Raw genomic sequence first — 26,036 nt, 5'->3', positions numbered from 1 at the left:
TCACCGCGATGTTGCCAAACACGGGTGCGACCATCATGATGCTGTAAACAGAACCTGGATTCATCCGAAAAAATGACGTTTTGCCATTCGTGCACCCAGGTTCGTCGTTGAGTACACCGTCGCAGGCGCTCCTGTCTGTGATGCAGCGTCAAGGGTAACCGGAGCCATGGTCTCGGAGCTGATAGTCCATGCTGCTGCAAACGTCATCGAAGTGTTCGTGCAGATGGTTGTTGTCTTGCAAACGTCCCCATCTGTTGACTCAGGGATCGAGACGTGGCTTCATGATCCATTACAGCCATGCGAATAAGATGCCTGTCATCTCTACTTCTAGTGGTACGAGGCCGTTGGGATCGAGCACGTCATTCCGTATTACCTTCCTGAACCCACCGATCCCATATTCTGATAACAGTCATTGAATCTCGTCCAACGCGAGCAGCAATGTTGCGATACGATAAACCGCAATCGCGATGGGCTACAATTGGACCTTTATCAAAGTCAGAAACGTGATGGTACGCATTTCTCCTCCTTACACGAGGCATCACAACAACGTTTCACCAGGCAACGCCGGTCAACTGCTTGCTGTTTGTGTATGAGAAATCAGTTGGAAGCTGTCCTCATGTCAGCACGTTGTAGGTGTCGCCACCGGCGCCAACCTTATGTGAATGCTCTGAAAAGCTTGTCTTTTGCATATCACAGCATCCTCTTCCTGTCGGTTAAATTTCGCGCCTGTAGTACGTCATCTTCGTGGAGTAGCAATTTTAATGGCAGTAGTGTATTATCGTGAATGTTCACTTGCTTTGTGTTGGCGACATGATGATGACTCTTGAGTGTGATGCGTGACAGTTAATCACGAAAACGGACTAGTAATGTGTCATGAGATGATGCTATAAAGTTCCATTCACACGCACTGTGAGCATGCTAGACACTGTGCTCAACCGAACTGACGGTGAACAATCGCAACTTGCCAGGCAGGACTGGTGGCGGTGTGGCAGTGCGAGTGCGTTAGAATATTTGCTGTGAAACCTGTAATAAGTGTCCTACAAAGATGCACAGTGACTGCGCTTGTAGGTTTATGAACAGTTTTTTAGAGCCATATTAAGATGAGACTTGATTTTCGACAGACTATCATCTGCTGTATGAATGGAATATGTCAGCATCAAAATGTTTCTTTCACAGACTGCTGTCTCCCGTATCCCCCTCAATTCCAGCTGCTGTTAGAAAAAGAGATGATGAAGAGTTTGTTTTATCATACTTACACTAAGGTGACACAAGTCGTGGGGTACCCCCTAGTACCGCGTCGGACCTCCTTTTACGCTGGGTAGTGCATGGACTCAACAAGTCGCTGCAAGTCCCCAGCATAAATATTGAGGTATGCTGTTTCTATAGCCGTACATAACTGCGATACGGTAGGCAGAGCAGGATTTTGTGCTCTAACTGACCTCTCGATTACGTATGATTAATGTTCGATGGGTGGCCGAATGATTCACTTGAACTGTCTTGAATTTTCTTCAAACCAACCGCGAACAGTTGTGGCCCAGTGATATGGCTAATCATTGTTTGAGAAATTTACGTCCATGAATGCCTGCAAATGGTCTTCAGGTAACCGAATATAACCATTTCCAGTCAATAATCGGCTCAGTTGGACCAGAGGACCCAGCCCATATAATATAGACACAACCTATACCTTTATGGAGCCACCAACAGCTTGCACAGTGCAGACAACTTGGGTTCATGGCTTCGTGGGGTCTACGCGACACTCGAACGCTACCATCAGCTCCTAACGACAGAAATCGCGACTCCAGGCAACGGTTTTACAATCGGCGGGGGTCCAATCGATATGGTCACGAGCCTAGAAGAGGCGCTCTAGGCGATGAGCTGTTAGCAAATGCACTCGCGTCGGTCGTCTGCTGCCATAGTGTATTAACACCACATTTCGTCGCACTGACCTGACTGATACGTTCGTCATATGTCGTATATTGATTTCTGCTGTTATTTCACGCAGTGTTGTTTGTCTGTTAGCACTGACGTCTCTACGCGACGCCGCTGCTCTCGGGCGTTAAGTAATGCCGTCGGTCACTGCATTGCTCGTGGTCAGAGGTAAGGCATGGAATTCGGTATTCTCGGCACACTCTTGACCCTGTGGATCACGAAATATTGAATTCCTTAACGATTTTCGAAATGGAATCATCCATGCGTCCATCTGGGACCACTATTCAGCATTCAAAGTCTCTTAATTCCCGTCGTGCGGCTATAATCATGTCGGAAACCTTTTCACATGAATCACCTGAGTACAAATGACAGTTCTACCAATACACTGCCCTTTTACACCTTGTGTAAGCGATACTACCGTCACCTGTACTTGTGCATACCGCTGTCCCTCGACTTCTGGCACCTGAGTGTATGAACGTGTGGTTTGAAACAGTTTCACTACCAGGAAGTTGTGGCTTAAATTATTTCCGACGTTAAAAAATATTTCTTTTTAAAATTCAGTCTTGATCACACCACGTGTGCTACAAGAACATAAGTGACCGGTTTCGGTCATATCACATGACCATCATCAGATCTGTAATTTAATTTAGAAAGTAAGAGAATCCTTACTAGATTGACAATAAAATACGAAAAAATGCTTATAAGGATAAAGTACAATGTGTGATCAAGACGGAATTTTAAAAAGAAAAATTTTTTAAAAATTTTTGATCACTGTTCCAAAAATGTTTATTAAAATTTCTGATATTCTTGTTCGACTGTGGCACGTAACACTGCAATCGGGTTTGGTGAATGTCGTTATTCAAGAGCTGTTCCCTGTAGTCTTTTGAGGGGCACTGCAGACGCCACACCTCAGGCGGCTCGCAAGAAAGCTCAAATTACAACACACGCCAACGTCGCTCCGACGTCACGCCAACAACGAAGTAAAACAGGCGGAGTGTAAAAGAAATCATTACCAACAAGAAAAACTATTATCCTATATTAACACCGTAAGCAGTAAATTTGCTCTACAACTCATCTCAATTGAGCAGAATTACTCAGTAATGTTTAATGTTAATGCTGAATATCACATTTTTGTGTTTAAAACTCTAAAATATTATTTTAGAGGTTGGGCAGTCGCAGCCAAAATTGCACATGGTGAATCGAAATTTCAACATTGGCTGTCAATATACTTTTATTAAAAAATCGCTGCCGGTTTCGCATCAGTGGAGAAGTATTTCCAGGCGACAGGATTCTTCATTTTTTCAAAACTGTGATGGCGCGGAGAAGTAAATACTGAGAGCCATGTCCCTACGTGTCGGCATTTTCCTTGTAAAGTGCATATTAATATTTTTAATTTATTTGATATCGTCCCTATTCCAATTATCTATATGAACAGAAGTCGGGTACTGAAGCCAAAATCTTCTGCTAACCAAGCAGTGCAAGAACCTCGAGAGTTTTATCTCTTTGAGTCAACGACCACCAGTGTACTTTTTGTGTTAACGTCATGTGGCTAGGGCCTCCCGTCGGGCAGACCGTTCGCCGGGTGCAAGTCTTTCGATTTGACACCGCTTAGGCGACCTGCGCGTCTATCGGGATGAAATGATGACGATTAGGACAACACAACACCCAGTCCCTGAGCGGAGTAAATCCCCGACCCAGCCGGGAATCGAACCCGGGCCCTTAGGAATGACATTCTGTCGCGCTGACCTCTCAGCAACCGGGGGCGGACACTTTTTGTGTTGAACAGTAGTGAGAAACATGATCTTCTCGACACATAGCCGAAATGAAGAGAACGTAATGAGAACATGCCTTCGTTTCACATCTTATTTGAAGATTCTTCTGGTAAGTGTCCGTGTTGTTACAAGTAGTAGCAACAATTCTTCTGGTCCTTTCAGGGAATTCGTTTTCCTTTTGTATGAGTAGCTCATAAAACTAGAACCGGACAAGCTCTTAAAAAGCTGGTTCCGCTTTGTGGAATTCGATGAGGAAATAACGCCTCTTCGGGCGTTCAATAACGCAGCAGGGCGATGAACTTAAAATTTATGACCTTGTAAATATGGCTATAAATTCTGAGAAATTTAGAGCTCTTCTCGGCATTTGTTTTATGACCCAAGGTAATTTTACGGGAATGTAATAAAGTTGGATATACACAAAAAACTGAAATACTGAGATGACCTGTCAAATGAAACTAATATCGTACATCTTTCCTGAAGATTCTGAAGACACTTTACTGTGTATTAAGCCAGTTGGTGATGAAGTAACTTCTGCGAAATCCAAGGATTTCAAGAAGAAATAACTTTGAGATTTTATAAACAAAAAATATAATAAAAGTTGGCTTACCTGCTAGATGAAACGTAAACCGCAAGTAATTTTGACTGGGGTACTTACGTTTACAAGACACTTCTGAAACTCTTGAAGTGCAGAAAAAACCAGTAGCAGATATTAATCATAAATAAAATTCAAGGAAAGCTGGAAAGCTCAAAAGAACCAAAAGGAAAAGAGTTATGTGAGAGGGAGTTAGAATGAACGAGTTAAAGCAAACCTGATTTGTATCCTCATAATGGTGCAAAATGTACTATGGAACTTAACATCTGAGGTCATCAGTCACATAGACTTAGAACTAACCTAAGAAGATCACACACATCCATGCTCGAGGAAGGATTCGAACCTGCGACCGTAACAGCAACGGAGTTCCGGACTGAAGCGCCTAGAACCGCTCGGCCACAGCGGTCTATTGTTCTACTGAGCAGTTTTTGGGTAAAGCTTCTGTAGTGGGAACGATTTGAATTGGAATGATCATATAAAATTAATTGTTGGTAAGGCGGGTGCCAGGTTGAGATTCATTGGGAGAGTCCTCAGAAAATGTAGCCCATTAACAAAGGAGGTGTCTTACAAAACACTCGTTCGGCCTATACTTGAGTATTGCTCATCAGTGTGGGATCTGTACGAGGTCGGGTTGACAGAGGAGATAGAGAAGATTCAAAAAAGAGCGGCGCATTTCGTCACAGGGTTATTTGGTAAGCGTGATAGCGTTACGAAGATGTTTAGCAAACTCAAGTGGCAGACTCTTCAAGAGAGGCGCTCTGCATCGTGGTGTAGCTTGCTGGCCAGGTTTCGAGAGGGTGCGTTTCTGGATGAGGTATCGAATATATTGCTTCCCCCTACTTATACCTCTCGAGGAGATCACGAATGTAAAATTAGAGAGATTCGAGTGCGCACGGATGCTTTCCGGCAGTCGTTCTTCCCACGAACCATACGCGAGTGAAACAGGAAATGGAGGTATTGGCAGAAGCACGTAAAGTGCCCTCCACCACACACCGTTGCGTGACTTGCTGAGTCTAAATGTAGATGTAAATGTAGATGTAGTGGGGAGTGAGGGGCGGAGTGGGGGGGGGGGTTCGGTGAATGGGACGTGAGGGGGGAGAGACAGGGGAGCAGAATCGAGTGACTTGGTCCAGCGGTAAGACACACACAGTACTCGTATTTGCCATGTCGGCGGATAAAATCCCTGACCAGCCATCCAGATTAGGGCTTTGCACAGTTTCCCTGAATAATTAAAGGCAAATGCCGGGATGATCTTCTTCTTCAGGGACTGTTAGTATATGTTCGTAATGCTCTACATACGTGTAAGGGATGTATTTCATAAACTTCATTATCTGAGTATCTATATAAAAATAGATGTTTCCTCGAAACTAGCCCATTGTACGCTGCACGCAGAGGAAGAGACACTCGTTTTGCTATCGGAAAACTGAAATCGAAAGTGGGCTTTTCAACTCCACCAATGTAATTAAAGTTGGCCAGCAAATGTGAAAAACATGACTAGTAGGACTCAATGATATCTCCGACCAATGTTCCACTTTTATTTCTCTAGTTTCCCTGGGTACTCCACCTTTGTTATCGCAATTCTTTCTTCCGTTTCCACATTGTAGACTTATATATTGTTCAAAGTCTAAGCGACAAACGTCTAGGGGTGACAGATCATGTTATGGAGAACACCCTTTGTTAGAGACAGAATGTTCAGTGACGCTTCCCGGCTTCGTACGTAGGCACTCTAGGGTGTTCGTATGCAGTGTGTGTTGCCTATCGTCAAGTCATCTACTATGCTTAAAATGCTGAAGGCCGAGAAAAACTAAAATTCCTGATTCACTTCTAAAATATCGTTCTGCACTGCAGACTCTCATTCTTGTGGTTTTTTTTTTGTAACACTACAAACTTACTGGGGTAAGTAATACGCTACACACCTTCCTGCTAGTTCGGTGAAAACTCGTAGTACCACGGTCAACGAATACTAAAGGAAGTCTAGCATCGCCTTGATGTGATTTATCGCCACTAGACTTTTGTTACAACGATTTTGACATAACCTGTATAAACGTGTGTGTGTGTGTTTGGAATGGTGGGAGGGTGTTTCCACACAGCTCGTAATTGCTAAATACTTAAGGAAAGTTATATTTATGTACCATCAGGAGCTGTTCATAAAAAGAAAATATTTGCTACTAGCGTTTCGGATCGAAACAATAACCACCAAGAAGCTTTCTGGAACCAGAAACAGAAGTCTTCTGACTATCTTTTCGATGAAATTGGTTGTAAATAAAGCTCTTCTTACTCGGCACCGCCTCCTGATCCAGATGTATGACATTCTGTAAATTTCTTGTTCTTACCAGTTTACGATAGTTTCAACTTACTGTTTTCGTACATAGTTAGTGTCCAACTGACGAAAAACTCGTTGTTTCGTTTGAAACATTTGTCGCATAGTAAACACGAGTATAGATTTAAAATACGTGAAAAATGTCCTCAAAATATTGAATTCCAGACCCGTATAGTTGATTGATTTTTGTTCTGACATGCACATGAATTTGGCCACGAGTGTGATAGTTACACAGAATGGAGAGCAAATGCCTGTATGTAGTAACAGAGGGAAGACCTGACCTCATTAATCCCTATGTTTGCTGCAGCCTTATCATAAACGTGCGTCAGGTTTCTGTACACAATAAACGTTAACCAACAGCTGTCGTAAGTAGAACAGCTCCTTCACTGGAATAACAGGCGAAGTTAAGTTCTGCAGGAAATCGATACTGGAAGTACATAGACCCCGCCACGGCAAATTTCTACAGAACCCATCATTCTGGCAAATACCTTATTCGTGAACCACAAATTCAGCTATAGTATCCCGCTCAGTAATGCCACTTAACTACTGACTACTTATTTTCATCTCCGGCTCCTCGCATGTGTAACATGAATATTTCTGTGATTTCCCAAAGGGAAAGTTGAAATTTCTGTTGAAGTAAATAAAACAGAAGTAGTCACTGTTGGAGAATCACAATTGACTGTTTAGATCTCATGCATTTGTCTCGACATTAGGGTAGACGACTTCTCCCTGATAGGAAATGATTCCATGTGCCTGTTTATTCTCACACATTCCTATTTATTCTCACATATTCCTTAAGGTAAGTTGGCTTCTTAACATTTTGTAATCCATTTTCGTGGGAAACAACTACTCTCCAAGCATTTGGTGGCAGCCAGCGAGGGCCAGCCGGTCCCTTTTGTGTCACCCGGTGTAAGAATCGCAGGGCTATCGGAGCCATGCCATGGGACAGTGTGAACTATTTCACAATTACATACTGCTTAGGAGATGCAATGTGGGATACCGCTATCATCATAATGTGGGGTGTACGACGCAGGCTTTCGGGGCATCGGGAGCAGAGTAAAGTTTTTGATCCGGAACAAAAGTGAGCATGAGTGCAGAATCGGCATTCGACCACTACCATTTCTTGTCGTGCTCAAATTCCAAAATTTCTGGGATAAAGGTTTGGTTGCCACGATTCAGTAAGACTTTGTCCATACCATGGCACAATCGGACATCAGACTAGTCTTGAACTTGGCATGGGAGAGGTCGTCCTGCACAAGGGTGCTGCCAATTGGGTTAGACTCGAATATACAAACAGCTGTTCCTCTAATTTGACCTCAAAAACCCGTCAACAAGAAGAGGAGGAAGTGACGAAAGAAATTAGGAATGTAATAGAGCAGGACGTAAAGACAGCACCAACTATCAAGCCTGCACGATGGGTTGAGATGTGCGACATGTTACTGCAGAAGCTGACGTTCTTCTGCCAAAACCAAGGACAATAAAGAATTTTCAATGTGAATTCAAGGTACAAATGCACCAGAAATTCTTTGTCCCACCCTATGCAATTCCTTTTGTCTACAGGTATAAAACAGTGAAAGGAGTTTCCAGAATGCCAGCTGATGGGGTGTTTGAACGTAGAGCAAGCTAGAAGGAGGACGGATCGATCCAGTTCGTCATAGACTCTCGAAAAATCGGCACCATAGTATATCCAGGGACTTGCAGACCCCAGAAGCTAGAATAACGTTTTCAGGATTTATACAAAATCTCTGTTTTTTTTTATCTGTAGACCACCGCTCCAGTTTGTGGCAGATTGAATTCCATAAAGATTGCTCACTATACATGGCTTCCCATACGTTTTCTAAATGTTAACAATTTTGCAGACTTCCGTTTGGACCTACATACTGTCAGCAGCTTTTATCCAGGCTCTTGAGAGGATTCTTAATGAATTCCTCATCGGTATGTGAACAGTTGCGTAGACGACTTTCTCATAGCAGAAAAAACATGGCCAGAGCATAATACAGTCCATGGGAAGTTCTTTGCATATTTAAGGAATAAGGCCTGACTGTAAACATCGAAAAGTCCTGTTTCGAAACATCGAATGTGAAATTTCTGGGCCACATTGCAGCAGATGGAATATCACCAACTCAGATAAGATGGGGGCAATCACTAAATTTGAAAGACCGACGATCAAAAGACGATTATGAGGTTTGCTTTGAAGTGTTAACTTCTATAACCGGCTTATACTCGTAGATACGCAAAGCAGTACTCATCTCAAGCAGCGAACTGAAAAAAAAAATTGCTAGGGTCTGGGACTACACTGTGGAGAAAGAATTCAGGCTTTGGCAGCAGTGTTAGTTGAAGCACCAATACTCTCCTATCCCAATTTAACACAAGATTTCTGCAAGATCACAGATAGTTCCTACATAGGCCTTGGTGTAACAATCAAATTGGTTCAAATGGCTCTGAGCACTATGGGACTCAACTTCTGAGGTCATTAGTCCCCTAGAACTTAGAACTAGTTAAACCTAACTAACCTAAGGACATCACAAACATCCATGCCCGAGGCAGGATTCGAACCTGCGACCGTAGCGGTCTTGCGGTTCCAGACTGCGGCGCCTTTAACCGCACGGCCACTTCGGCCGACGGTGTAACAATCCTCCAGAAATATGTGGTGGGTGGAAACCATGTGTGAAAGATGGCAAATACTCTCCAAATTCTCCACTTCATGTTACCAAAGTGTCAGAGGGTCCTCAATTTTAAAAAGCATTTACTAGGTTCAAAGTGCTTGTAGCTCATGAGGGTATGTCATATGACTTTGTTAATATGGTCCTCAGGAAAACAAAGACACCACAACAATTCCCTCAGGTTGCTTCTGTGGAATAGTATACCATTCCGCAAAAGACAGAACTGTCTCAGCCGTGCTCACTCCGAACTATGCGTTTTCTTGAACTTGGCTGTCTATCTGTGTTTGATTTCCCGCTGTTGCTGCAGTTATGCCATGGTTCTTCCTCCTTCCACGTGTGGCAGCAGCGATGTGTATCGATATTTGCACCGTGTACCATCTTTGATCATGTGCATATAGTTTCTAGTTAGGGAGTCTGCCGGCAGTAGGTAGGCTGGTGTGGACCAGGGAGGATATCTCCGTGTGGTGCAGTCGGCTGGGTCCGCTGGCGGTCCCTGCGGATTGTCGGAGCGTGTGGGGAGCTGTCCAGTCGCTACGAACTTCGTGGCTCACCGACCCAGGGTGTCAAAGTTGAGTGGTGTGTTAAGTACCCAAGCCACGTCCGTACATGTTGTGTTGTTCGTTTCGGTGGTTCGCTGTTGGGGGCTTTTCCTGAGAGCAGCATCAAGTGTTTGTAGTGGTGAAATCGAGACGCCATGCGGTGGAATTAACTATAATGGTTCACTACAATTCAAGTGCACCAGCGGAATTTTCTGCCTTGTGGCCGTTAGTGTTCTGGTTACCTGCACTGGCCACTCACGTAAATTCAGGCAGTGTTCTTCTTTGGAGAAGTTAACTGTAATACCTTAATTGAAATTCAAGTGTACCAGCGGAATTTTCTGCCTTGTGGTAGTATTCCTGTTACCTGTCCTGGCCACTAACGTAATTTCAGGCAGCGTCCTTTCCTCACCTGTTCTCGCTGTCCAACATGGTGTGTAGTTTTGACAGCTTAATACATATTTCATTGTGGATGATCACGTCTGTAACAGATTGGTCTTTTGAGTTTTTATGTACCGATTGGTGGCAAGCAAGTCATTTGGTCGGTTGGTCTGTGACTGTCTCTTGGTTGAGGTACCGACAGATCAAGTGTAGTTGTGTCTACCACCTGTCTCACCTAAGTGAACGTTAATGTTTCGAGGGAAGGACCACCTGCCTTCCCCCCACCCCCCACCCCCCCTGCTGGAGGTGTCTTAGTGCCATTGACTACAGGATGGTCCATTGATCGTGACCGGGCCAAATATCTCACGAAATAAGCGTCAAACGAAAAAACTACGAAGAACGAAACTTGTCTAGCTTGAAGGGGGAAATCAGATGGCGCTATGGTTGGCCCTCTAGATTGACCTGCCATAGGTCAAACAGATATCAACAGAGTTTTTTAAAATAGGAACCCCCATTTCTTATTACGTATTCGTGTAGTACGTATGTTTTAGTTGGACCACTTTTTTCGCTTTGAGATAGATGGCGCTGTAATAGTCACAAACGTATAAGTACGGTACGTGGTATCACGTAACATTCCGCCCGTGCGGACGGTATTTGCTTCGTGATACATTACCCGTGTTTAGATGGCCTGTTTACCAATTGCGGAAAAGGTCTATATCGTGTTGATGTATGGCTATTGTGATCAAAATCCCCAACGGGAGTTTGCTTTGTATGCTGCTCGGTATCCTGGACGACATCATCCAAGTGTCCGGACCGGGCATATGGTCCTGGTGTACAGACACCGATGGTATGGTCCATTCCAGAAGCGTCGCATTTGCCGTCCCACACTCTGGAAAGGGTCACTTTTTGAGCTTTCATCACTATCTGAAGGAATGTCCATGTTGGGCCATCCACTGTCACCTCTGCCATCTCACAACGAGAGCCACCTGGTCCAGCTGCCGGTACCTCTACCACGACAGAAGGTTGTCTGGAGCAGCCCACAGGTACCTGGATCTTTCCTCACTCAGCAGTACACATATGGGATAACGCTCGCTTCTGCTTGCACATTTCACCGCTCACAGAATGTCACCAACGCCAATCCGCGTCCTTGGGCTACAGATTAAGTATGTGATAGGTATTACCTCCGTTAGACCATATACCTGCATGATAACTCCCGCTCAAAACACTCGTCGATTCCCATTCAAATAAAATTCTCTTCCTGTATTGTACAATAAGTGAATCTTTGCCATAATTGTAACGGTTATTTTCTTAACGCTATTTCTATATTTCTTTCTTTGTTGTTTTTGTAAGATAGATCCCATCTGACAAGAAACAATTTTTTTTTGGCACACCTATGTCTACACAGCATACTTTTGAAATCTGTGCACCGTGTCTAATTATTTCTGTCAATTATTTTGTTTCTTACTAAGCTCAAAGAATGCACAACAACTCTCACAATTCTCGAGCCACTGTTAGTGCAATTTTTAGCCGCTCCCTGTCTATATGTCAATGTGACACGAATTGTATTTGTCTCGCTACTGTAGTATTCAACCTTGATCATAGTTTATGACACAAAACTTTTTCAGTTCGTTTTTATCCAGCCATTCTAATAAGCCACATACGTTATGATCAATATATTTTTTGTGTTTTATGTCTGATTACTACATTACTGTTGCACTCATTAAGATGCCACTATCACGACGTATATGAAAATTGTTGTATATATTTTCACTACTGTTCGAACTTACATGTATTCAGTGATCGCAGTTTAAATCAATATACAATTTTCCTGCTTTCTACACTGTATTTATGAGTATGTTTTTATTTGTAATGTGTTACACACGATTGTTCTTTTTTTCAAAACAGTTTCCAAAACTGTAGACCGTAATTCAGGTATAAAAATTCTTTGCGTGTCTTGTAGGTATATGAGTGCAGTAAGAATCCTGCAACTGTCATGTATCAATGGATAAATATCAGTTGATTGGACCATCTGTCATTTTGCTCATTATGTACGATCTATGTTTTGATCAAGGATACGGTATGTATGAGATTGACTGCTTAATTTCTTGAGAAAACCATTGTATTAGAATTAATTTTATAAAAGAATGTTCAAATGTGATGTGTTGGACACCTGTCAGTACATTTTTATTGTTTTAAATATTGACCGAGAAGTATTCAGAGACCAAGAGATTGAACTGAAAATAACAGCAATTTCCAGCACGGCCAACTGCCCTGTGCCCAGTTTCAGTCGAGTGTGTGTGAAACAGTGTGGGTGACTGTGGGCGTCACCTAGGGTGTTTGGGTGTCATATGAAAATACACTACTGGCCATTAAAATCGCTACACCAAGAAGAAATGCAGATGATAAACGGGTATTCATTAGACAGATATATTATACTAGAACTGACATTTGATTTTATTTTCACGCAATTTGAGTACATAGATTCTGAGAAATCAGTACCAAAAACAACAACCTATGGCCGTAATAACGGCCTTGATACGCCTCGGCATTGAGTCAAACAGAGCTTGGATGGCGTGTACAAGTACAGCTGCCCATGCAGCTTCAACACGATACCACAGTTCATCAAGAGTAGTGACTGGCGTATTGTGACGAGCCAGTTGCTCGGCCACCATTGACCAGATGTTTTAAATTGGTGAAAGACCTGGAGAATATGCTGGCCAGGGCAGCAGTCGAACACTTTCTGTATCCAGAAAGGACCGTAAAAGACCTGCAACATGCGGTCGTGCATTATCCTGCTGAAATGTAGGGTTTCGCGGGGATCGAATGAAGGGTAGAGCCACAGGTCGTAACACATCTGAAATGTAACGTCCACTGTTCAAAGTGCCGTCAATGCGAACAAGAGGTGACCGAGACGTGTAACCAATGGCACCCCATACCCTCAGGCCAGGTGATAACGCCAGTATGGCGGTGACGAATACACGCTTACAATGTGCGTTCACCGCGATGTTGACAATCACGGATGCGACCATCATGATGCTGTAAACAGAACCTGGATTCATCCGAAAAAATGACGTTTTGCCATTTGTGTACCCAGGTTCGTCGTTGAGTACACCATCGCAGGCGCTCCTGTCTGTGACGGAGCGTCAAGGGTAACCGGAGCCATGGTCTCCGAGCTGATAGTCCATGCCGCTGCAAACGTCGTCGAACTGTTCGTGCAGATGGTTGTTGTCTTGCAAACGTCCCCATCTCCATCGAGACGTGACTGCACGGCCCATTACAACCATGTGGATAAGATGCCTGTCATCTCGACTGCTAGTGATACGAGGCCGTTGGGATCGAGCACAGCGTTCCGTATTACCCTCCTGAACCCACCGATTCCATATTCTGCTAACAGTCATTGGATCTCGACCAACGCGAGCAGCAATGTCGCGATACGATAAACCGCAATCGTGATAGGCTACAATCCGACCTTCATCAAAGTCGGAAACGTGATGGTACGCATTTCTCCACCTTACACGAGGCATCACCAGGGAACGCCGGTCAGCTGCTGTTTGTGTATGAGAGATCGGTTGGAAACTTTCCTCATCTCAGCACGTTGTAATTGTTGCCACCGACGCCAACCTTGTGTGAATGCTCTGAGAAGCTAATCATCTGCATATCACAGCCTCTTCTTCCTGTCGGTTAAATTTCGCGTGTGTAGCACGTCATCATCATGGTGTAGCAATTTTAATAGCCAGTAGTGTATATTAGCTGTAATAAGGATGATATTTGGAAACATCGAAAACGAATTCCCCATATTCATTCAACTATTTGATCTCATGTGTACTTTCCAATTTATTGAGATTTTTTCTCTTCTTAATGAGACACTAACCAGTTCTAAGTGGGCATTCACGGAACAAATATCCTGTTGTGAGTCAAAGAAACAAATCTTGTTCCTTTCATTTCTTATTGTCTACACGAGTTACTTTCTGTGAGAGTGTGTCAGTTGACGTAATAAGTGATTCGGCACTGAGAGCTTTAAAACTTCTTATTGTTCTGATTAAACTGGGTGATGACACTAGTTTTATTTCCGAATGTTTTTCTGGGACCTGTTTGGTGACCTCTGTGCACAGTCGAAGCAAACTGGGTATGACAGTTTTAACGTACCGGCGACTAATGGAAGTACGCAGGTTGTTGACAGTCATCCGAAGTAAGGGTAAGCCAGCCAGCAGGGGTCAGCCGGTCACTTTTGTGTCTCCCGATTTAAGGACAGCAGGCTTTTAGGATCAGCAAAATCGACGGTCTGCCCCAATGTTAATCGCTTTATGGCAGGGCAAACGAGTCCTTACCGCCTTTTTGGCGTTTCGCTCACAGAATGTGGAGATACCTTGGGTTGTGCGACTCAGTGGCGCCCACGTATGTAAGTCGATTTGTTTATTGTTGTGTGTCCAGACGCCTATGGCTTCCCAACCATGAAAAAAAAACGTGACTAAGCCTATTTGAGGATAGCTGGTGACACTTGCTGATGTGCTGCTACGTTTTGGCGGCAAATCTGGGAGAGAATTTTGAGATGTGTTTTGGAGCGGTTGTCGCAGAATGATTTTCATGATTGTGATTGGAGTTCAGGTGCACGAATGACCACTAGTGACAGTCTTGCGACTTGGCGGAACTGATACGCACTAATTTTTTCTGCAGAGAGGATCTTTCGAGAAGAGTCTCATCCAGACTCATCGCGGGCGAGTTAGCAGCGTTTTTACTGTCTCGGTGTGGCGGTCTGAGTTACTTGGATTCCGATCCAGACAGTTGGTTGGAATAACTTCGATTTCGGAGACGTGATTCATTGAGGTACATCAGCCGCAGCTGGAGACGGAAGTCTGCAACGCTGATAGCAGCCTGCTGACCAACTTGACGCTGATAGCTGGGAGATCGGTGACTCGTGATGTATCGGCAGCACCGGCACAGTAGGCATTTAGACGTATTATCCCGGCAGTCTCGCCAGCGTTCACGTCCGCATTGGAGCCGCAGCAGACCTTATTAGCATGTTGACTCTATTTACTTGCTATGATACTCAATCACTGTTCCACAGTAGTTATACTTCAATCAGTGAGGAATTATCATCCTGCTCACAATACATGATAGGAACCGTAGTCACTTGTCAGGATCCTGCTTCAACATCGCTAACTAATCATTCTTAGATTCCAACCGTATTCCTTTGTGCACTGTGTGTTATGTCATTTCATTTCCTTGTATTTAATTAATAAATATCATGATTATTCAGAAACCCACTACCATTTCAGTAGTAAACGGACTTCATTTACTATACTTGTAAGCGTATTGCCAAATTGATGGCTTAGTTGTGGAGTATCTTTGCGGGCAGCCGCGTCTGTAGAGTCTAGCACGGGACACGGAACTGTTATGTTGTGTTGTAGGTGTGCATGTGAGAGGTATTGTTAGTGTGGAAGTTGAAGTGTTGCTACAAGTGCTATTACTGTAAGGTGATGAAATATGGAAATGGTTCAGAGGAAAATGTGTCAAGGAGTAACTAAAAATGAGCAGTGCCGCCGATAACGTATTTGTGTATCCTCTCGTTTTGTGTCGTACCGTACAGTATCAATCATCCGCGCCGTGTTCGGTCTCCCAGAACGAACTGAAATGAACCAGTAAAAATTAGTTACCACAAAAGAGTGCAATCCAATGCCAGTGTCTTGTAGCGAGCGTGAGAACGTGCGTTCGATCATCGCATTTCCGCATTATCAACAATCAGCAGCGCCGCGAAGGTTAGGCGCACGCTCGTACAACTGAGAACTGAGAACTGAAAAATTAACTTTACGAACGGTGTTATATCATTACCAGTGTCAAGGAGGACTGGTACCAAAAGAAATCTGTGTATGCGTGGCGAGCGTAAGAACATTCGTTCGATTATTCGGCTTTCGCATCATCAACAATCATCCGCGCCGTGTTCGGTTACGCGTACCCTCGTCCAAGTGATACTGTGGACAGATAATCATCTTGAAGTTGGCATCAAAACTTGTGACTTGAATGTAAGCAGTGCAACCTGTGATTTCATATCGTCTCAGAATAAAGATGTTCATACCAGATGAAGGACAGTGTTGTGCTTGACGCTGAGTGGCTCCCCTAAACCCGCTTGCAAATTTAGATAATTTCAGGCAAGCCAGCAGCAACGTGGAGCAGAACAATGTGACCGACGCGGATTATCAGGTGCGTGGTGTGGACAGGGCGCACTGTCAAGAAAAGCAGAAACGACAACCAGTTGAAGAATTCTGCCACCCATTTATACCCCGGGCGTGTTGTATACTGTCATCAGCCAGCTCTTTTGCGGGGGATGTTGATCAACATATTCATTAATTATGTAAAGGTGTCAGCTGAAGGACTGTTCACTAAAGGCGAAATACATTCTTTTTGCGTTACTGATTTCCATTGCACAGCACACACACTGAGTTGACAAAAGCCAGGGTATTTCTCCTAATATCACATCAGACATTCTTTTGGCCAGCGTAGTGCAGCAACTCGATGTGACATGAACTAAATAAGTGAAACTTTCTGGCAGATTAAAACTGTATTGCTGGACCAAGACTTGAACTCTGGACCTGTGCCTTTCGCGGGCAAGTGCTATACCAACTGAGCTACCCAAACATGACTCACGACCCGTCCTCACAGCTTTAATTCCGCCAGTACCTCGTCTCACTGGTCCCGAGTTCGAGTCTCGGTCCGGCACACAGTTTTAATCTGCCAGGAAGTTTCGTATCAGCGCACACTCCACTGCAGAGTGCAAATCTCATTCTGGAAACTCAATAAGTCTTTGGAAGGCCCCTGCAGAAATATTGAGCCATGCTGCCTCTGTAACAGTCCGTAACCGCGAAAGTGTTGCCGGCGTAGGATTTTATGTACGAACTGAATTCTCTGTTACGTCCTATAATTGTTTAATACAAGTAGATGACCAAATCATTAGCTCAAATTGTCCAAAATATTCTTCAAAATAATTGTGAACAATTGTGGACCAGTGAGATGCATATTGTCATCCATAAAAATTCCATCGTTTTTTGGGAACATGAATTCCATCAATGGCTTCAAATGGTTTCCATGTGGCCGAACTTAACAATTTCCCGTCAGTGATCGCTTCAGTTGGGCCTGAGGGCCCAGTTCCTTCCACGTAAACACAGCCCACACCTTTATGTAGCCACCAGAGCTCGCTCAGTGCCTTGTTGACAAACTGCGTCCTCGGCTTTGTGGCGTCTGCGCCACGCTCGAACCTTACCATCAGCTCCTAACAAATGGTTTTCTAGTCATCAAGAATCTAAGTAATGTGGTTACGAGCGCAGGAGAGGCGACTGCAGGCGATAATGTGCTGCTGGGAAAAGCACTCGCGTCGGTCGTCTGCTGCCATAGTCCATTAACGCCAAACTTCACCGCACAGCTCTAACGGGCTGTTCGCACTGACAACTCTAGACAAACGCCGCTGCTCTCAGTCGCTAAATGAAGTCCGTCGGCCACTTCATTTTCCTTGGTGAGAGGTACTGCCTGCAATGTGGTATTCTCGGCACGCTCTTGACACTGTGGATATCGGAATACTGAATTCCCTAACGGTTTCCGAAATGGAATGCCCCATGCGTCTAGTTCCAACTACCATTTCGGGTTCAAAGTCTGTCAATTCCCGTCGTGCCGCCACAATCACGTTGGGAACATTTCACACGAATCACCTGAGTACAAATGACAGCTCCGCTGATGCACAGCCCTTTTATATCTTGTATACGCGACACTACCGCCGCCTGTATTTGTTCACATCGCTATCCTATGACTTTTGTCACCTCAGTGTATAGATACAGCTCTTAGGGCGTGATGCGTTTCAAGGTCACACGCTGATAGAGGGTTTTGTAAAATCAGGCAGCACAGTTTCACCCTATTCTTTCAACCTGTCATATAACACGGTGAAAATGTTAACCTTGAGCGTTCATACATACCACTAAACGATTATGCACTGATACCACTGCACGCTGAATCTCATCGTCACCCCAGCACAGGCCCTCGTTGTACAGAATTTTATTCGGGTGTAGGCCGTATTTCCTTGTAAACCTCCTCTTTTAAGGTAGAAAAGGTAATTTTCTTGAAAAGGACTGTAAATATCTGTACGGAACTGCGAGATATCTATCATGTGGATACCACAAGGATGTCTTTCAGTACGTGCGAAGCATATCTGTTAGTAATAATAGTATATAGTGTTTACAGTCCCACCAGTTAAACAGGAACCGATGTTGCAATTCTTGGTAGGATTGCACCATACATTGACAGATGAAGGTCGTTGTTTACCCTCTTTTCTCAGCCAGCTTGAATTTCCAGCTGACCAATAGTCAATATTGCGAACACTAATTTGCCGGTGGTTTGTAAACGATACTTCATCCGTAAACAACACCTTCCATACAGATGTTGCGTCATTTTGCAGTTTTCATATACAACATTCGGAAAAACTATAATCTGTTTTGAGTCATTATCATGAAACAGTTGATGGAGCGAAATGTGAAATCCATGAAACAGTATCCAAAGGCAGATAGTGGGAAGTAGGCTCGATACCTTCCCCACCGCTGCTCTAGCCGTTTTCTGACATCCGTCATAAATGAAAATCATATGCACTTTTGCAACTTTCGTATTGGAAGGTCAGTCAGAAAGTATGCCTCCAATTTTTTACATTTTTGTTTCACAGGACATGTATATACCTTATATAAAGGATACTAACTACTATATTCACGATTAATTGTCACTTTTCAGTAAGTTCACCATCTTTGTCTTCCACCTTGAAAGAAGGTCATGTATATCTGTACGGTAAAAATCATTGTCCTGCTTCCTCAGCAACTGACGCACAGAATGTTTCAACGTCTCTGCATCTTGCCTCCCAGTGAGGTTCTTTGAGTGGGCTGTACAGATGGAAGTCTGATAGTGCAATGTCAGGTTTGTTTGGTGGATGGGGCAAGACATCCTAGATCATTTCTGCAATATCACTAGTGGTGAAGTGACTGCTGTGCGATCTCGCATTATCGTGCAAAAGAAGAATATCCTTCGTTTACTATCGATGGGCCGCCTCCCTGAAGACATGCTTCCAACATCTTGAGAATTTTCACCTATTGGATAGAGTTTATTGTGCAAAAGTCTCCAAAAAATCAACCCCAATCACAGCCTCTGTATCTCAAAAGAGTGTTGCCATAGCAAATAAAATGGTTCAAATGGCTCTGAGCACTAACCTCTGAGGTCATCAGTCCCCTAGAACTTAGAACTACTTAAACCTAAGTAACCTAAGGACATCACATACATCCATGCCCGACCGTAGCAGTCGCGCAGTTCCAGACTGTAGCGCCCAGAACCGCTCGGTCACTCTGGCCTGTTGCCATAGCCTTCACCGTAGTATGCACTATTCTGACTTCTTCCCATGTCGGCGATGTTATGTGATGCCATTCCTTAGACTGCCTCTTGGATTAAAAAGAAAAAAATAATCCGCTTCTCGTCTCCATTCACGATTTTTGCGAAAAACTCCGCGCCCTTGACAATGAAGCGCTGCGGCCTGGTCATCGATTCCCGCGCACACCAGGCAGGTTGTGCGAGCAGCCACCCCGCCAGAAGGAAGTGCGTAAACTGTACTCTTAAAAATAGAGATATTTTCCTTGTATAGCCTGGTCTGTTCACCACGTAATTATATGTTCAAATGTGTGTGAAATCTTATGGGACTTAACTGCTAAGGTCATCAGTCCCTAAGCTTACACTGTACTCAACCTAAATTATCCTAAGGACAAACACACACACCCATCCCCGAGGGAGGACTCGAACCTCCACCGGGACCAGCCGCACAGTCCATGACTGCAGCGCCTTAGACCGCTCGGCACGTAATTATATGTCGTCTCCACAGCCCCTGGGAGCGCCAACCTCGGAAACAGGCCACGTACCTGTCGCAGCAGAGAGTGCTGTCCTTAGGCCGGCAGACCAGGCCCAGTTCGTCCTGGTCTTCACCAGCAGCACGTCAGTTGTCACTCTTCCAGTAACGCCACTGCCTGTCACTACTCTAAGATTGGTCGTGTAGGCACGTTATAGACGACGTAAAGGAGAGATAATTCTGTTGTATGTAGTACGCCAGAGACCGACCTTTTCCAGACCAGCCGGACGAACCGGACGCCGTAAACACGACGCAGCGGAGGCGTTCCGCTTTCCAGTCCGGGCGTCCCTGCCGTGTCGGCGAGGCGTTATGATCCGCGGCGGCGTTCCAGCAGCTTCCAGGGCGGCGCCGTCTTTAATCAGCGCGCGTCGCGGCCGCCCGCCCACCCACCCAGCCACCCGGCTCAAGGGGCGCTAACGAGCCGCGCGCCAGGTCGCGCAGTCAGCGCCAGACGGCCAGTTAGCCGCTCCACGGCGCTGAGTTATAGCCCAGGCGGCCGCATTTACTGCCCTTTCTCAGAGCTGTCTCGAGGCTGACGGATAGAGAGCCGTTCTGACCTACCACAGCCGCTCCAAATCCAGACCAGTCGGAGAAAAAGTTTAAGAACTCACCAGCATGTGCCAGCTGCTTGTTGACGTCAAACCCAGGGACATACATCCGATAGTCATTGTAGCCGAGGATTAGGGTCGAATCGAGTTCGACCTGTGGGTTTTGCTGGCGTAGTATCCTCAACTATAGTTTACCTTTAGCCCAGTTCAGTTCCAGAAGGCAGGGCTTGAAATAATAAGATAACAATATACGAGGGGCTTTCAGCAAGATATGCAAAAAGAAATTTCTTTTCTCGGCCAGTTTCACTTGAAAAAATGCGGAATTTGTTGGGGGGCATCGTCGAACAGTCTCGCTGCAGCCCCTATAATTTCATGAAGTTGTGATAGGCGGCGGTGCTTTATGTAGCCTTCAGAGTGGCGTCTGCAACTTAGGTGCGTTCCAAGTAGAGAGCTGCCCTTGAATTTCTTTGGCGGGAAACCAGAGAATCGCAGATATTCGTAAGTGTTTGCAGAATGGTTGTGGTGGTGGTAGTGGTTAGTGTTTAACGCCCCGTCGACAACGAGGTCATTAGAGACGGAGCGCAAGCTCGGGTTAGGGAAGGATTGGGAAGGAAATCGGCCGTGCCCTTTCAAAGGAACCATCTCGGCATTCGCCTGAAACGATTTAGGGAAATCACGGAAAACCTAAATCAGGATGGCCGGAGACGGGATTGAACCGTCGTCCTCCCGAATGCGAGTCCAGTGTGCTAACCACTGCGCCACCTCGCTCGGTCAGAATGGTTGTGAACAAAAGCATGGTAAGTCGTTAACGAGGCGTCTGTCATCATCGCAAAAAGGTCGAACAAACCTATTGCACGGGGTTCAGCCAAGACTGGAGAGCAGCATCTCTCGAGGGAAACTGGCCTCTGTTTTCCAAGCCAAAATTACTGCAATCAGGGCATGTGTGGAGGAGAATATGAGTAGGTGCTACAATGACCGTAGCATCTACATCTATTGAGACAGCCAGGCAGCCCTGTAATCATTGGCAGCTCCTGCAACAAGATCTAAGATTTTTGCAGATTGCCACAGGGCTCTGGTGGAGCTAGGGGGGAGCAATAGGGTGTACCTAGTGTGGGTCCCTGGCCACTGAGGGATCTGCGGCAATGAACAAGCCAATAGATTGGCTAGGATGGGAGCAACAACTCAATTTAATCTAGCGGAACCTGTCTTGCCAATCACCAAGGCTATGATCAAATTAGAACTACGGAACTGGCTTAGGAAACAGCACGCACGATATTGGACCAAGGTCCATAAACAAAAACGTGGGAAGGTAATGATGCCTGTTGTGTACATAGTTCCGTGTGGTCAGCGCGTACACAACTTTCCCACAAGAGCGCGCCCCGCTAAGCACAACAGCGCAGGCACAGCGCTCGTCCATCTCCGCACTATGAGATGGCGCTGCCTTAGAGATGGACCCAATTCTGCTTCCGCCGATCTGCATATTAATATGTAACGCAGCCAATGAGATTGCTGCTAACGTAGAACCTTTTCTCCTCACGGATCACACTCGTGCAGGGATACCTGATCGCGCGAGATATTATAACGAGTGTACAGACCTCTGATTAGTCAGTCTGCTTTTGTCTGCACCAGTCTGCATTAGTCTGTACCAGTCTATAGCCAAGTTCCAGTCTGCACCTAAAAAGATTTCATATTCCTGTACATAGCCATGAAGATAACTGTATAGACACTTTGTCAAGTATCAGAGATATGTGAGAATAAGATTAACGTACCAAGACCAAAGGAACTTCAGACTGTCAGTTGTAAATAGCATCCAGAATCAAGTTAATTAATGTTTATGCTTGTTATTACTTTAATAAATGTGCGTGAAAATTAATCAAGTTCTGTTTAAAGTTGGTCACCGTCAATCTGCTACTCTAAGCGTGCAAGTGGCATTTCTATCGTCTGACCTAATGGCAGAAGATAAACACGCCACAATAAGACCACGAGACATATTGCTGACACTCGTCTAATTCGTTAGAGCGACAAGTCAAATAATCTGATGGTGTGTGTACGGAAGGTCTTACAGTACGCACACCACAATGCCCAAGCCATGTTTTAAAAGAAGCTCTGTAATCCTGGAATTGAACAGGAAAGAGATCAAACTCATGACTGGACTGATGACCGGCCATGGGAACTTCAAAAAAACACCTGCACACAATGGGTATAATGGAAGAGGACCCTAAATGTAGGATATGTGAGGAGGGTGAAGAAACCGCATCACACCTAATCTTTGAATGCAGGGCATTTGAGAGTAAAAGATACAGAATCTTCGGGACAACTAGATCCGAAGAAATTGTGTCTAACAAAAAAGTGGTAGAGGGACTCCTTGCACTATTTAAGGGCACTGGTTGGCTTTACTAGATATACAGGGAGCGATACCGCACAATAAACCTAGTTTCGGTGCGGGCAGTGGCAGTTCAGACCTAAGCTGTTTTAGCTCTACTGTTAAAATCAATCAATCAATCAACCTGTCCGATCTCCCGCTTGCCGGCCGGCCACACATAGCTATGACTCCTGCAGTGTTGGAACGTGTGGACACTCTCATTCGAGGTGATTGACGGATCACAATCTGAAACTCCTCCTTGCACAACAGGCCGCCACTGTTGGCAGTGCTGACTCACTCATCCACCAGTTGTACTCCAGGATATGTTCCCGCTGGGTTTCTCGCCACCTAACAGAAGATAATAAAGAGCAACGAAGGACCATCTGTGCGAAATTGCTAGCGCAGTACGAGGTCGAGCATGACAATTTTTTGACGAACTTTGTCACAGGCGATGCAACTTGGGTTCATCATTTCCAACCGGAAACAAAATGGCATCCATGGAGTGGCGTCACACCACCTCTCCCCCAAAGAAAAGGGCCTCACCCTGAGCCGGTAAAGTCATGGCGACTGTCTTCTAGAACTATGGAGGGGTTATTCTGTTTGATATCCTTCCTCCTGGAGCTATGATCAGCTCTGAAGTGTAGTGTGCTACCTTCAGGAAACTGAAGAAAAGACATCAGAGTGTTGGACGCCACAAAATTGCAGGAGAAGTTCTCCCTCTCAATGGCAACGCAAGGCCTCACACAAGTCTGCGCACCCGAGAGCAGCTCACAAAATCTTCGTCAGACTGTTCTTCCTCATCCGCCCTAAAGCTCGGATATCGCATCTTCCGACCTCCATCTGTTTGGCCCAGTGTAGGATGCACTCCGCTGGAAACAGTGTGCGGATAATGGGAGGTTACTGATGCAGCAATTCGTTGGATCCGACGTCGACCAGTAGAATGATACCATGCGGGCATACAGACCCTCCTAGAAAGGTGCCGTAAGACTGTCACACTGAGTGGGGACTTAAATAACACCTTCCTGGTTTCAGAAAAAAAGAGTTGCGTTACTTATTGAAAGTCCCTCGTAGAATCCCTTCCGCACAGTACAACAAATTTTAAATTCACTGCAGTAAAGAAAACTGGAACAACAACGACAGTAGCTCACAATATACAGTATATATAGTCCTTGGCCACAGAGCCCAAAATGGCAAATGAAAACAGCTTCCACTGACAACCATTTAGGCAATGAAAGGTGTCAGAAGTCTAGTATCTCGGTTAATTAGGGATTACTTACATTAGCACTCAACTAAATCTATATCCATGGGTACTCCTATCACTAACACTCCCAAATACTAACCTAATCAACGCTAATGCCCATCTTACCCACAGAATAATTTCAACACGCCGTACTGCACACGCAGATCTCTCGTATGAAATACTGCTGATAATTCGTCACACTAAGTACACAGCCTGTCCTCATACCACTGTCGGTCAATAAAGCACCTTTTCCAGTGCTCCAAAACGCTTCATTATTTTTTGTCCTACTTTTTTTATGCTCGTAACTGAAAATAGAATGAAGTATATTAAGAAAACCCTTTTTCAGTTGTAAGGAAGCACGATTTTGATATGTGTTTCAAGATTGCATTTAATACGCAGAAACTTCCAGTTCTAAAACAGGTAAATACTAAGCCACCGAGAATAAATGAAAGACCATTCCTCTTTTATCTTCTTCTTGTGTTATAATTTTTTGTCAGTTGAGTTGTAAATGTCGTAACTGTAATTATATTTGTTCTATAACAGTTGTTTGAATCTATCTGTTACGTTGGCTCCGTTATTGATTCAGCCCATTGTCGTGTCTTTTAATTATTTATGTTATCATTTCTGAATGTTACAACAAGAAAAATGGGCGAGATTGGGGGCGGATTGTTCGGACACGAAGGATGGAAGATAATTAGTGCCCTTTCGTTAATTACTTTTCAGTGAACTGCCTGAACTCTCTTGAGACAATTATTTCGTTCATTTCTGTGTTTAAGCAACATTTCACAATTAAAACTGCGCGAATCTGATCGGTTTCTGTTTGCGAACAATGATATATGCCAGCCTACTGAATGGCCTAAACAATGCAGATTTGCAAATGAACTACAAGAGCGTGGATTTTTATAAGACAAACTCTGGTATAAAAGTAGGGAAGTTACCTGTGACGCACTACATTGTTCACTTCTTACTAAAATTATCCTTTCCTATGTGAGAATCGTGGCTGTTCTATTGTACTAAACTGTACCATTTCTGGACTCTTGAGTTCTTGCTGTACGTTTGAGAAACCGTTAAGTTTCTTTAACTCTCACTACGAGACTTAAACGCATCTTCTGACGCCCTGTTTTGGCTCTTCTTGTAATTTGGAAACCCCCATCTGCATCTCCCCTGGAATCACCGTCCTTTCGCCCAGGAAAAAGCACCAATTGCCACAGTGGGTTGTTTGTGCCCACAGAGTGACTATGTCCTCTGCTGACCTTTAGTGAAGTTCCAAACTTCTGGGCGCACCAGCTTCAAAAAAAGGCTTCACACTCTTGACTGTCTCCCTGAAATTGCAGCTACAACTGCGGCCACTGCGATCCTTCGGAACTGCTCCCTTAACTGAAACAAGTCGGGCCAACGCCCCAATTGTTTCCCTGTGCCTCGCCCCTACGCCACAACCTCACGTACCACTGCTACTGGCGAAGGCTCACGTTGTTGTTGCCGTATCTCCGGCTCCACTGTGCTCACCTCCAGCCTATCCCTCTTCAGCAACCTCGGCCCCCCCACAGCTCCGACAAGGACTCATGTTGACCAGTGGCGACGCTGCAGGCTTCCCAACCACTGCCCGCGGTCACGGCACTCGATTCTACGATTTGTGACCACACTAGTACCGAAGCAGGTGACGTAATTTCTTGCGTCTCGCGCCGCCCCATATTAACTGGGAGCGACAATAGCAGTCACCACGGCAGCACCGCCAACCGCGCCCTCTCGCCCAACACGCGCGCGAAAGCAGAGGTGTTGC

Source organism: Schistocerca piceifrons, chromosome 4, assembly GCF_021461385.2.
Source record: "Schistocerca piceifrons isolate TAMUIC-IGC-003096 chromosome 4, iqSchPice1.1, whole genome shotgun sequence".
In the NCBI taxonomy this organism is placed as follows: domain Eukaryota; kingdom Metazoa; phylum Arthropoda; class Insecta; order Orthoptera; family Acrididae; genus Schistocerca; species Schistocerca piceifrons.
This window is presented reverse-complemented; position numbering follows the sequence as displayed.